Consider the following 13,211-nt stretch of genomic DNA (forward strand, 5'->3'; position numbering starts at 1 on the left):
CTGTGCCTAAAAATACAGAGCATGACAACTGTTTGAGATCTTCTTTAAGATTGGTTTATGCTGAGGGAACCGGAGGCATCCCGAGCTGTACTTATGATGTTAAACCTGGAACCAAGGATTAAATACTGTAACTCACCTGAATGTGGGAATGTTCTTCCTAATCCCATATTAAACTCCTTTCCAGAGTGGTGCAATTCCCATTAACAGATGTTTCTGTAACTCTGACCTCTTGTGGTCCCACAATTCACCACTGTACACTGCATCTGCCTCGATGGTTCCTGATCCTCCAAGCCCCAACACCTAACCTCCAAGACTCCCAGTCCTGCCATCTAATCTCAATCCCTGATCCCAAGCCTGAAACACAATGTTGGTTTACTCCCTTCAACACTGACCAGCCAATGAACACACTTACCTGAAATGCTGGGAACACACTTACCTGAAATGCTGGGACTGAGTCCAATATCTCTTCCTGTGTTTGATGCCAGAGAATTTCACAATTATTTTCTTAATATCTGTGACCTAAGGCCCAGTGTTTGGGAATCCTTGGATCTCATTCTCCTTACTTGGAATCATTCCCACTAAATAATGGATGTGTCCATATTTTCTGATCAAGTAACTACAATAAGATTGGTGAAAAGCAATGGATAAGATCCATGCAATGTACGAAGTCTAATCTGTGGCATTTTTATTAAATTTCTGTACATCTTGATGCAATTGGTTTGTTTTAACAATGCAGGTATTCAGTTTAAGTGTTGCTATGTGTAGACTATATATTCTAGTATTCTGAGTCTACGAAAGCATTATTGAGCATTTCTGTTTGATCAGTAGAATGTTGATCTTGTCAATGTTTGCACAACCTAATTGCTTGCTTTGCACATCAAAACTAGGGATTGCTCAACAGGCATTGCTCTTAAACTATTCTGCAGATCTAATCAGATAAAGGACGTAAATTTGCAGTTGTGCTAAAACTAAGGTGAGTTGCAATAGCCAAGCTTGACTCTGACTTTGAAAATAACCTTCAGGTATGTTAGCATCTTTCAGCCCCAAACTATTTAAAAGCTGTTTAATTAAATATGTGGCCAGTTCTGTTCACTATGTGAGAATACCAGTCCTGGGGAAAGCATCTCTTTCCATTCATTATATCCAATGCCTGCAACAAGCATTCCTATTAGAAAGAGCATCAATTATATCTGGACTAAAAAAGATAAATGGAAATAAAAATAAAACTGCAGATATTGGAAATTATTTGCTCTTCAGTATGAAATAATATTTTTAGCCATTGATTTGTTAATTAACAATTAAAATGTATTCATTTTGGTACTTTTAATGTAGCGAAAGATCTCAAGGCATCCAATGAGAAAGTAAGCAAAGAAGATCTGTCACGATCAACAGATGAAAGACAAAGATTTTAACGTGCATACTAAAAAGCGTTAAGATTTATAAAGAAAACTTTAGGATGGATGGAAATTCCAGGGTTCAGTAGCTGAAGACAGGCCAACTTCCATGATGGAAGGTTTATAATTTTGGGATGTTCATGAAGCCAGAATTGGAGAAGCAGAGATACCTTGGAGTGTGAACTGGAGAATAATTATAGAGATAGGGAGGAGAAGGTTATAGAACGACCTGAAACCAAAAATTGTAATTTTAAGACCTGCATGTTTCTTAACCAAGGTGCATCAGTGAGCTTAGGTGTCTTTTATTTGTTCATGGCATATTGTTGTCTCTTGCAAGGCCAGTATTTATTATCCATCCCTAATTGCAGTTTAACTGACTTTATTGGTAGGATATTTCAGATGGTATTTAGAGTCATAGATTCATAGAGCAATACAGCACAGATACAGGCACTTCAGCCCAACCAGTCCATGTTGATCTTGGTACCCAATCAACTAATCCCAATTTCCTACATTTGGTCCATATCCCTCTAAGTCCTGCCCCTGCATATAGCTATCCAAGTGCTCCTTTAATGGTACTATTGTACCCGCCTCAATCACTTCCTCTGGCAGCTCGTTCCATATACTCACCATCCTCTGTGTGGAAAAAGTTACCCCTCAGGTCCCTTTTAAATCTTTCCCCTCTCGTGCTAAGTCTATGCCCCCTAGTTTTGGACTCCCCTACCCTGGGGAAAAGACTGTTGCCATCCACCTTATCTATGCCTTTCGTAGTTTTAAACACTTCTGTAAAGTTGCTCCTCATTCTCCTACATTCCAAGGAATAAAGACCTAGCCTGGCCAACTTCTCCCTATAACTCAGGCCCTCCAGTTCTGGCACCATCCTCATAAATCTTTCCTGCACTCTTTCGAGTTTAATCACATTTTTCCTATAACATGATGGCCAAAACTGTACACAGTAGTCCAAGTGTGGCCTCACCAATGACTTATACAACTGCAACATAATGTCCCAACTCCTGTATTCAGTGCCCTGACTGATGAAGGTTAGTGTGCAAAACGCCTTTTTCACCACCCTGTCTACCTGTGACTCCACTTTCAACAAACTATGCTCTTGGACTCCTAGGTCCCTCTGTTCCATCACACTCCCTCCCTAGTGCCCTACCATTCATAGTATACGGCATGTCCTATGCTGGTTTGACTTTCCAAAATGCATCACCTCACAGTTATCTGTATTGAGATCCATTTGACACTCCTCAGCCCACTTCCCTAACTAATCAAGAACTCCTGCAATCCACGATAACCTTCTTCTCTATCAACAACACCTCTTAATTTAAGAGTCAATAACATTGTTGTGAGTCTGCAGTCATATGTTGACCAGACCTGGTGAGGTTTATAGTTTTCCTCCCTTTAAGTGTGAGTAAATCATATGAATAAACAGGATTTAGTGCAAATTAAGGCAAGGATAGTACATTTTGGATTACTTTATGTTTTTAGTGGGTAGAACAAAGGAAGCCAGGTTGGAGTGCACAGAAATAGGCAAATCTAGTGGTAATAAAAGATATGGATGAAGATCCTTCAGTAGGTAATCTATACACATAGTTGCATAGTAGGACTAGGGGTTATTCACCTGGCTCCTTTAACCTGACCTGCCACAATATCATCTTCATTTTCCCATCTACCAGTAGTAACATTTCATGCCTTTGCTTCTCAAGAATTTAACTGAGACAGGAGTGGCAGCTTGTAGTGTTATAGAGGTGGAAATAAGTTCTGATTGTGATTGTAAAACATCCTTGATAACTCTAGGGTCTTTCAGAATGGAAGAAGAGCCTTTTATACAGTTGACCACATCAACCTGCTCCAATTCTTCTCAATGATCTCTCAGTTCTGGACGGTAATACTTGATTGCTTCTAATTGTACCTGTCTACTTATAGTCAGGTCATCTCAGGTTGTTTTCACTCCCCACATATTTATTTATGGAATCCCTTTAAAAATGCTTGTCATGGTGTCTTAATCTGCCCCATCCACCTGATGTCTCTTAGTGAGTTCACCTCAAACAGGACATGACCTTTCACAGATAAACTGAGAACACTGAGAACTAAGTCACCTCCCTTGACTCCTCCACAGGCACAGTGTTAACATGCCCTTATCTATTATTCAGTCTTGGATCAGTACAATGCTTTTTAGTTTTATAATAGGAAACATTAGTAACTTCAGGAAATCTGAAAATAAAACAGAAAATGTGAGGAACAATCAGTAAGTAATGTGCTATCTGTGGAGAACTAATGTTTTAGGATTTACCTTTCAACTTTAATGGATGAATAATTCCAGATATCTTTGGGATCTTTAGTTGCCAATAGTCTTGCTTTTGAGTCAGGCAGTTGTGCATTGAAATTCTACCCCAGGATTCAAACACGGTGAAAGGTCATTGACCTGAAATATAAATTCTGTTTCTTTCTCCACAGAATCTGCCTGACTTGTTGAGTATTTCCAACATTTCTTTCTTTTTTTTATTTCAAATTTTCACAATTTGCAGTATTTTATTTCCTGGAAATCTGGATGTTTCTGCCTGTGACATTGAGCTGTTGGAATTTTTACTGACGTTGTTATCATTATTTAATCAACATAAAATAAAACACGCAAAACACTCTTGTAGTATTTACTAGTAGTTTTGGTCTGCAAAATAGCTGGTTAGTTCTGAAATTGACATATAAATTTCAGGTTGATAAAATAACCTGAATACAACATTTTGTAATGATTAACTAAACATATTGTTTGATTTTATATTTTTGAACCTTATTTAGAATTAAATAACACCTTATCAAACACGGAGTTTGGATGTAAAGTACACAACCAGAAAAATACTGAGAGCTGAATAGCTATTTGATCTTCACTTTCTGAGCTGGACAATTGTTGAAGGGCTTTGGAACCAGGTTGTGCAGTCAAAGGCTTCAGAAAGGTCAAGGAGAAATTATACAAAGGCAGAGGATATAATTTGTGAATGACACATTTTTATAGAATTATCACTTTAAAATGTGGAAAATTTACTGCATGATTCACTTCCTGATTCATTAATTCAAACACAAAAAGAAATTGTATTGTGTCTGCAGTAACAGTGGATTTGCATAATGGGAGCATGTATGATGGAGATCAATTAATAGCTCATTGAAAGGAACAGACAGCAGGCAGACAACTCAGATTCAGATAGAAATTGACTAGAGAGCATAAAATACAAAAAAAAGAACTGATAGTTAATGAGTATATATTTAGGACATTGAAATATACTGTTCTTTCAATCTGCCAGCTATATTTTTATCATTCCCCTTCATTGCAAAATCTCATTCTTTGAACAGTTTTTCAATTATTATGAGTTTCCGAGATTAACCTCTTTCTGTCAGCAGTATAATTGGAAAAACAACATTTGTCTGGATTTTGCAGTCAATGACACTGTCAGAGTTTGTCATCATTGCTCTGTGAAACTGATAGGGAATTCTAACACGTCCACATGCAGTTACAGGTGCAAATCTAGACATTGCTGCCTTTGGCATTCATTCTTTTGGAGAATGCATTTTTGCAGCCTTTGCAGATATTATCAATTCTATGCCACAGAGCACACTATTTATTTTGAGTGGTTTGCACAAGGGCAACAGGGAGTGCCTCCTTTCAGCACCTCCTTGAAATTCCAATCTATTCTCTACTTAACTAGTGATACCTTCTTAAGTTACTTATATTTTGACTCAAGGTCATGGCTATTAAAGTTGCTCATTCCTTGAGTATTATGATGGAATCCTCGGTCAATATCCAAACTGAATAACATAGTTTAAAAACACTCAGCCATAAAAAGGAAACCTTTTTAACATGGGCTTACTATGTGGTAAATTTTTAAATTTAAAGTTACCGGAATGTCTGCATTTCAATCCACATTGAGGAAGAAGTATTCCAACAGTCATTTGTTGTCAGAACATAAGATCACTTAAGAATGGGAAGAGAACATTTAATTTTCTTTCCACCATTCTGACAACTAAATACTTTCAAAACATTTTTGTTAATGCCAAATCAACATGTTGCTTTTAGAGTCATAGAGTTATACAGCACAGAAATGGGTGCTTCGGCCCATCGTATTCATGCTGACCAATTTGCTCATCTACACTAATCCCATTTGTGGTCTGTATCTTTCAATGCCCTGCCTATTTAAGCGTCTGGCTAAATGTAGGAATTGTAGCTGATTCTACCACCTCATCTGACAAGTGCAGACCAGATATCAACGACTCTCTGTTGAAAAAACGTATCCATCAATTTCCCTTTAAAATCCTATCTCTCACCTTAAACCTATGCCCTCTTGTTTTTGATATTCCTATCATGGGAAAAAAGATTTTAATGATATACCCTATCTGTGTCTCAAGTTGGCCACTATTTTCTCCAGCAAGGCCTTGGGTAAAGTTTTCTACTTGGATGCCAGGTCCCAGCATACCAAGTGCAATGGAATTTAACATAGTACTTCTTCCAGCATGTAGCCAGAAGTACTTATTGAACATCTTTAAGGCCAGACTGTTAGGCTCACTGGCCACCAAAGCTAAAACTAAACGTGAATATTTTTGACATTGTCAAAAATTTAAAAACACACAGGAACTCTTAAAAATAAAATTGTACATATTTTAATTTAGCCTTATAAAACAGATGTAAACTTTAAACAATTAAATTTTATTTTAATGTATCAGAATTAATGAAATGAAAATAGTTAGTGCCCATTTGTTGAAGGAAGACATATTGGGTCCACTGAAGAATATTAAGTTGAATATGTCCCCAGGGCCTCATGGGATCTATCCCAAGTTATTGAGAGAGGCAACAGAAGAGATTGCTGTGGCTTTGACAGAGACCTTTATATCCTCTTTAGCCACAAGCGATGTCCTGGGGGACTGGAGAATAACCAATGTTGCTCCTTTGTTTAAGAAGGGAAACAGCGACAAAACAGGAAGTTAAAGGCTAGTGAGCCTTACATCAGTGGTGGGGAAATTATTGGAGAAGATACTTAGGGATAGGATCTATTACATCTGGCAAAGCATAGACATTAGCGATAGTCAGCATGGCTTTGTACAAGGGAGGTCATGTCATACAAATTTGATGGAGTTATGTGAGGAGGAAATGAAGATAATTGATGAGGGTAGGATAGTGGATGTTGTATACATGAACTTTAGTTAAGCATTTGCCAAGGTCCTTCATGGTAGGCTTCTCCAGAAGATTAAGGCATATGGGATCTGTGGAGACTTGGTAGATTGGATTTAAAATTGGCTTGGCTCTAAAAGGCATAGGGTAGTGGTGGAGGGGTGGTATTCTGACTGGAGACCTCTGACCAGTGGTGTGCTGCAGGGATCAAGTGCTAGGATCTCTGTTGTTTGTGATATATAGAAATTATTTGGATGGAAATGTAGGTGAGCTGATTAGTAAGTTTGTGGATGACATGGGAAATGGCAGAGTTGTGGGGTGTGGAATGCTTTCAGCAGGATATAAATCAGTTGGAAATATGAGCAGAGAAATGGCAGATGGAGTTTAATCTGGACAAGTGTGAGGTGTTGTACTTGGGGAGATCAAATGTAAGAGGAAAATATACAGTAAATGGCATTGATGTACAGAGGGATCCTAGGTGTAAGTTCATAGCTCCCTGAAAGTGGCAACACAAATAGATAGGGTGGTGAAGAAAGCATATGGCATACTTACCTTCTTCAGTCAGGGCACTGAGTATAAAAGCTGCAAAATCATGTTGCAGCTGCACAAAACTTTGGTTAGGCAATATTCAGAGTGTTGTGTGCAGTTACTGCATTACAGAAAGGATGTGGTGATTTTGGAAAGGATATAGAAGAGGTTATTGGTACTGGTATTAGTTTATTATTGACACTTGTACCGAGGTACAGTGAAAAACTTGTCTTGCATACCGTTAGTACAGATCAATTCATTGCACAGTACAGATACATTGCGTTAGTACAGAGTGCATTGAGGTGGTACAGGTAAAGAAAATAACAGAGTACAGAATAAAGTGTCACAGCTACAGGGAAGTGCAGTGCAGGTGGACAATAAGGTGCAAGGTCATAACAAGGTAGATTGTGAGGTCAAGAGTCCATCTCATCGTATAAGGGAAACGTTCAATAGCCTTATCACAGTGGGATGGAAGCAGTCCTTGAGCCTGGTGGTATGTGCCCTCAGGCTCCTGTATCTTCTGCCTGATTAACCAGGTTAACCGGGATGTTGCCTGGATTGGGGAGTATTAGGTATAATGAGTGGCTGGAGAAACTTGGATTGCTTTCTCTGGAGCATTGGAGATTGAGAGTTGACCAGACAGAAGTGTATAAAATTATGAGAAGAGTAGATAAGGTAGATGGTCAGAGTCTTCTTCCCAGGATGGAAATGTCAAATACCAGTGGGTATACATTTAAGGTGAGAGGGGGAAAGAGTAAAGGCAAGATCTTTTACACAGAGAGGGATAGGTGCCTGGAACGTCCTGCCAGGGAAGGTGGTGGAAGCATATACGATAGCAATATTTAAGAGGCATTTAGATGGGCATATGAACAGACAGAGAATAGAGGCATATAGTCCTTGTGCAGACAGATGAGATTAGCTTCAATGGCATCATGATCAGCACAGACATTGTGGGCCGAAGGGTACAGGCTGCCCCCAGCACAAACGCAAAAAGACATTTTTTTCTGTGGGTTTCGATGTACATGTGATTAATAAATAAATATCTGTGCTGTACTGTTCTATGTTCCATGTTCATTTCCTCCTATTGATTTCAGTGGGACTGCTGTCAGGTTTAAACTGGCACAGGTTTGATGCACCAATTTCCCAGCCTGACAGCTGGGAAGTCTGCAAACGTTCACTGTCCTGAGAGACTTCCAGACAAAGTCCACTGCTGTAATGTCAGGTCAGCCAGCAGCATAGACAGCAGAACAGAAGAAGTTGGATTGAGCCTGCACCAATGTTTGACTTCAAGACTTATTCAGTGAAACATGGATAGGCCCAACAGAAATGCTTTCCCCATAATTATTCTATTTCTAGCTTTCATATCCAAAGAAAAAAGGTGTGTACCTTTGTTTGATGTAATGGTTGGAAGTAGTTGTGTTAATCTGAATAGTCTAATTTTCAGTTAATCCATGAAGAGTTTATTTGTTTTTAAACTATTAATATAATTCGCATGCAGGCATTCCTCACTTTACGAATATGATGCATTCCTGGGAAATATTTTGTCCAATAAAATTTCATAACTTGAAGAGGCTGGGCAAAATACATTGGCACAGAATATTTCTATGGGTGGAGGATGAAGTGTTAAGCTTTGTAGAAAAAGCAGATTAGTAAATCAAAAGCATGCACCTGAGTGAGCCAATGCATTACAGAGAAACTTAGCAAATAGAACATCCATAACTTCAATAATACCCACAATGGCAAGCTCTGTGATTGCCTGACTACTCATTTTCAGGTTCTGTAACAATAACAAAAAACACATTTTTTTAAATATTTTTTATTGGAATAGATTTATATTTGGTTGAATATCTGCACTGAAATATTAGAAAATGTGATGTGAATTTTATATTTTATTATGGAGCAGTGTACCACAATGAAATTAAGAACACCACATAAATTGAAAGTAGATTCTTTTGGAAGTGGATTAACTAGACATAATCACATATAAATATTTGGGAAATCCAATTTTACGTCAGGAATATAGTGGAAATCATTTCTTAAAGCATGTAAGGTTCTATTGTTTATTGAATAGGACAATTTCTGCTGAACTAAATTATGCTGCTTTACATTAGGTGCTATTATCAGGCATTCCTTTTTCTGGATATCATTATGTATCAAGGAGACTCTGAAGAATAAGTAAAGGCAATGTTGCATAAATTGAACAGTGTTTTATTTAAATGAGCATAAAATCACAATGAAACTATTTATCCACTCACTTTTAAAGAGCAATCCACCAAATCTCATTCATCTGGTCTTTATTCATAACTTTTAGTCTGTAATATTGAAAGTTTTGCAATAATGTAAAACTATGCTAAGCCTGTAATATTAATGATTTGCTTGTGATAATTGTATGTCAGCATGAATTCATCAGATCTAATAAAAATGCAGGGCATTGAATCTGTGAATACTTTTGATTATGTTTTGAGTAAAGCTAGTAAAGGATTCTTGTTAACATTATGGAAGGAGATATGTCAAATGTGTGCCACATTTTAGGAGCAAACCATTTGAACCACTGCCTGGCTCTTTCCCTATAATCCTGCACTTGACTGAATATAGCATCAAGGAGCCCAAGTAATACTGAAATAAGTTGACATCAAGGGGAAAACATTCCAATAGTCGGAGTCATACTTCATACAAAGAAAGATGATTATGGTTTTTGGAGGTTAATCATTCCAGCCGCAGGGCAACACCACAGAAGTTCCTCAGGGCAATTCCCTAAACCCACAAATCCTCTGCTGTATTATCAATAACCTCCTTCCATCATAAACTCTGAATTGAAGAAATTTGCTGATGATTGGACAATGTTTCAGTCAATTTACAACTCTTCAACAAATGAGGCAAAACATAGACAACATGGGCGAACAAGGGGCAAGTAATATTCTCACCACAAAATTGTCAAGCTTTGATCACCTCTAACAAGAGTGAGTCTAACCACCTACCCCTGGCATTTGCTGAATCCCCCACCTTCAATATCACGGGAGGGGGGAGGGAGGGCAGAGAGGAGTGTCACCATTAACCAGAAACTCAGCCACATAAGTAGTGTAGCTACAAGAGAAGGTCAAAGACTAGATATATACAGCAAGTGACTCATCTTGCAACATCATATATCCTTTCTGCCAACTAGGAGGCACAAGTTGGAAGTATGATGGCAGTTCCTTCATCTGCCTGGAAAAATAGAACTCCAGCAACAGTCAAGAAGATCAACACTATCTCAGATAAAGCAGCCCACTTGATTGGCACTCATCCACCAACCTAAGTCTCCATTTCCAACACAATTAGCACACTATGGCTGTGCTGTGCATAGTCCACAAGATGTACCACATTTACTTACATAGACTAGTTCAACAGCTCTTCCCAGATCTGGAGTCTCCAACGAAAAGAATAAGGGTGGGCAACACAATTGAACATCACCAGCTGCACACTACTCTTCCAGTGTCACAACATCTTGACTTAAAAATACATCGCATTTCCATAGTTAAAGTGGGGTCCAAATCTTGGTACTCCATTAAAAAATATATTATGGGATTACCTTCACCAAGAGGTTTGCAGCAGTTCAAGATGGTGGTTCATGATCACCTTCTCAAGGGCAGCATGGTAGTGTAGCGGTTACAGTGCCAGTGACCCAGGTTCGATTCCCACCACTGTCTGTAAGGAGTTTGTACGTTCTCTCTGTGTGTCTGCATGGGTTTCCTCCAGGTGCTCCGGTTTCCTCCCACATTCCAAAGACCTACAGGTTAGGAGCTGTGGGCATGCTATGTTGGCACCAGAAGAGTGGCGACACTTGCGGGCTGCCCCCAGCATATTCTCAGTAATGCAAAAAGATGCATCTCACTGTGTGTTTCGATGTACATGTGACTAATAAAAAAATATCTTATTTTATCTTGGGGATGGGCAGGAATCCTTGGCATTGGAAACTAACATTCCAAAATTAAAAATAAACTAAAAAATATTGGGAAAAGATTGATATATGGAGTTGGATCATAGACCAGCCATGACTTCATTGAATGATGCATGTAATCAAGGAACTCCTGTTTCTTTGTCCTAAAATCTTCACCTTTCTTACCTGCACTCCCATCTGATTAAGAGATCACAGTCAGTCAACTATTGATGGTCTGCACTATGTACATTCTGCAACAGATGACAATCCAGGCAGTGAAGAAGATGAACTCTTTTTGCCGCTTTCCTCTTAAATTTTTTACTATCTCTCAACCACCACAAAACCACATATTTTTCAGTGCTACCATTCATGAACAGAAAAAAGTCTTTCAAAATTGATGACAAAATCACTGCAATAATTATTTCATAGTCCTTTATGTAGCAGGTTTCCTCATACATCTAAGGATGTGTTCATGGGATATGTATCAAAAGAAATTCATTAAAAATTACTTAAATTTTGGAAAAATGAAATTTAACTGCCCTTTTAGTCTTAAGGTCAGCAGAGAAACTTAGCAATTCTTTCAAGTCTTTTCCCTATTTGGATGATTCATTATGCAATTAGTTGACAGAAGGGAAGTATTAGTACCACTGAAAAATTATGTGCATACAAGAGAGCAGTATGTTACAGACATTATGGACCTAGACACTCGATACAGAACAGAAAACATTGTTAAAAGAGTTTGGGTGCTGTTTCAATCATGATATTCATTTGCTGGCATTTAAAAATCACAACATTGTGTTCGAAAGGCCAAACACTGCCTTGTATGATAAACGGCACTATGTGTATCAAACATGTGCTGGCTGTGTGTCCTGCTAACAAAGAACATGGTCCTTTAAGGGGCCACTTCAGCACTATCAAACATATAACGCAACAAGTGATGTATACTGAATAATACAACAGAGAGAGAGAGAGATGTGGAAGTTCTGGTAGGAGAACATAAAAAAGGAAACAACCTGTTTTGTGTATGCTCAGAATCCTTCAAGTTTCCAAACTTTAAGGCCTATCAGATACTGCATAGTGGCAGAAGTAATTAGAGCTTAAAATGTGTCCCTTCAGATCTTTGGCATTAGCCTGCGGAAGTTATGAATGGCCCTTTAAATAGTGATGTTACAGAGCAAAAATTGCAAATAAGATACGGCTCTGAAGGGGCTAATGATAAAGGCAAGGTGACAGAACAATTTGTTCCAATATCCTTTGCTTGGGATTGAGAGTGCCTATCCTGCAGCATAGTAACTGATGGCACTGGACAACCAGATGACATGTATACAAATAATAATTGAGAATCCAAAAGTAAAATACTGCAGATGCTGAAAATCTGAAATTAAACAGCACGTACCAAGTTGGATATATAAGGGAAACCAAAGGATGTGGTGGATTTAAATTTTTTGATAAAGTCCCACACAGGAGGTTTGTCAGCAACATTAAACCACATGGAATTGGGGATAACATACTGATGTGGATTGAGAATAGGTTATCAGAAAGCAAGCAAAGTGGGAAAAATGGATCCTTCTCAGATTGGTAGTCTGTGACTTGGGGTGTACTGGAGAGATCAGTACTTGGGCCCCAATTATTCACAATCTATATCTACAAGTTAGCTGTCATAATTACAAGTTTACAGATAAAACAAAGTTCGGTGGGATAGTGAGAATGTAGGAGACTATAAAGAGGCTTCTGGAGGATATAGACAATCTAAGTGAGTGGGCAGGAATTTGACAGATGGAATATACTGTGAAAAATGTGAAGGCATCCAATTGGTGCTCGAAACAGAAAAGCAGAGTATTTTTAAACAGAGTGAACTTGATAAGTGTAGATGTTCAAAGGTACAAATCCATTATGCAGGGTGCTACAAGTAGCTAGTAAGGCAAATTGTATGTTAGTCTTTTTATGAAGAAAGCCAAAACTTACTGCAATTGTAAAGGACCTTGGGGGGAACCAGACCTGGACTATTATGCATAGTTTTGGTTTCCTTATCACAGAAAAGATGTACCTACCAAAGAGTGAGTGAGTGAAGATTCACTGGACTGGTTCCAGGGTGCCTGGTTTGGAATTTTCTATCCTAGAAGCTGTAAGAGGTTCAATGTTCATTTGAAACAGATGCCAATAAATATCTCAAATTTAAGGGAATCAAGGGGTATAGAAGAATGCAGGAAAATAGCAT

The sequence above is a fragment of the Pristis pectinata genome, chromosome 1 (genome assembly GCF_009764475.1).
Source record: "Pristis pectinata isolate sPriPec2 chromosome 1, sPriPec2.1.pri, whole genome shotgun sequence".
NCBI classification, from domain to species: domain Eukaryota; kingdom Metazoa; phylum Chordata; class Chondrichthyes; order Rhinopristiformes; family Pristidae; genus Pristis; species Pristis pectinata.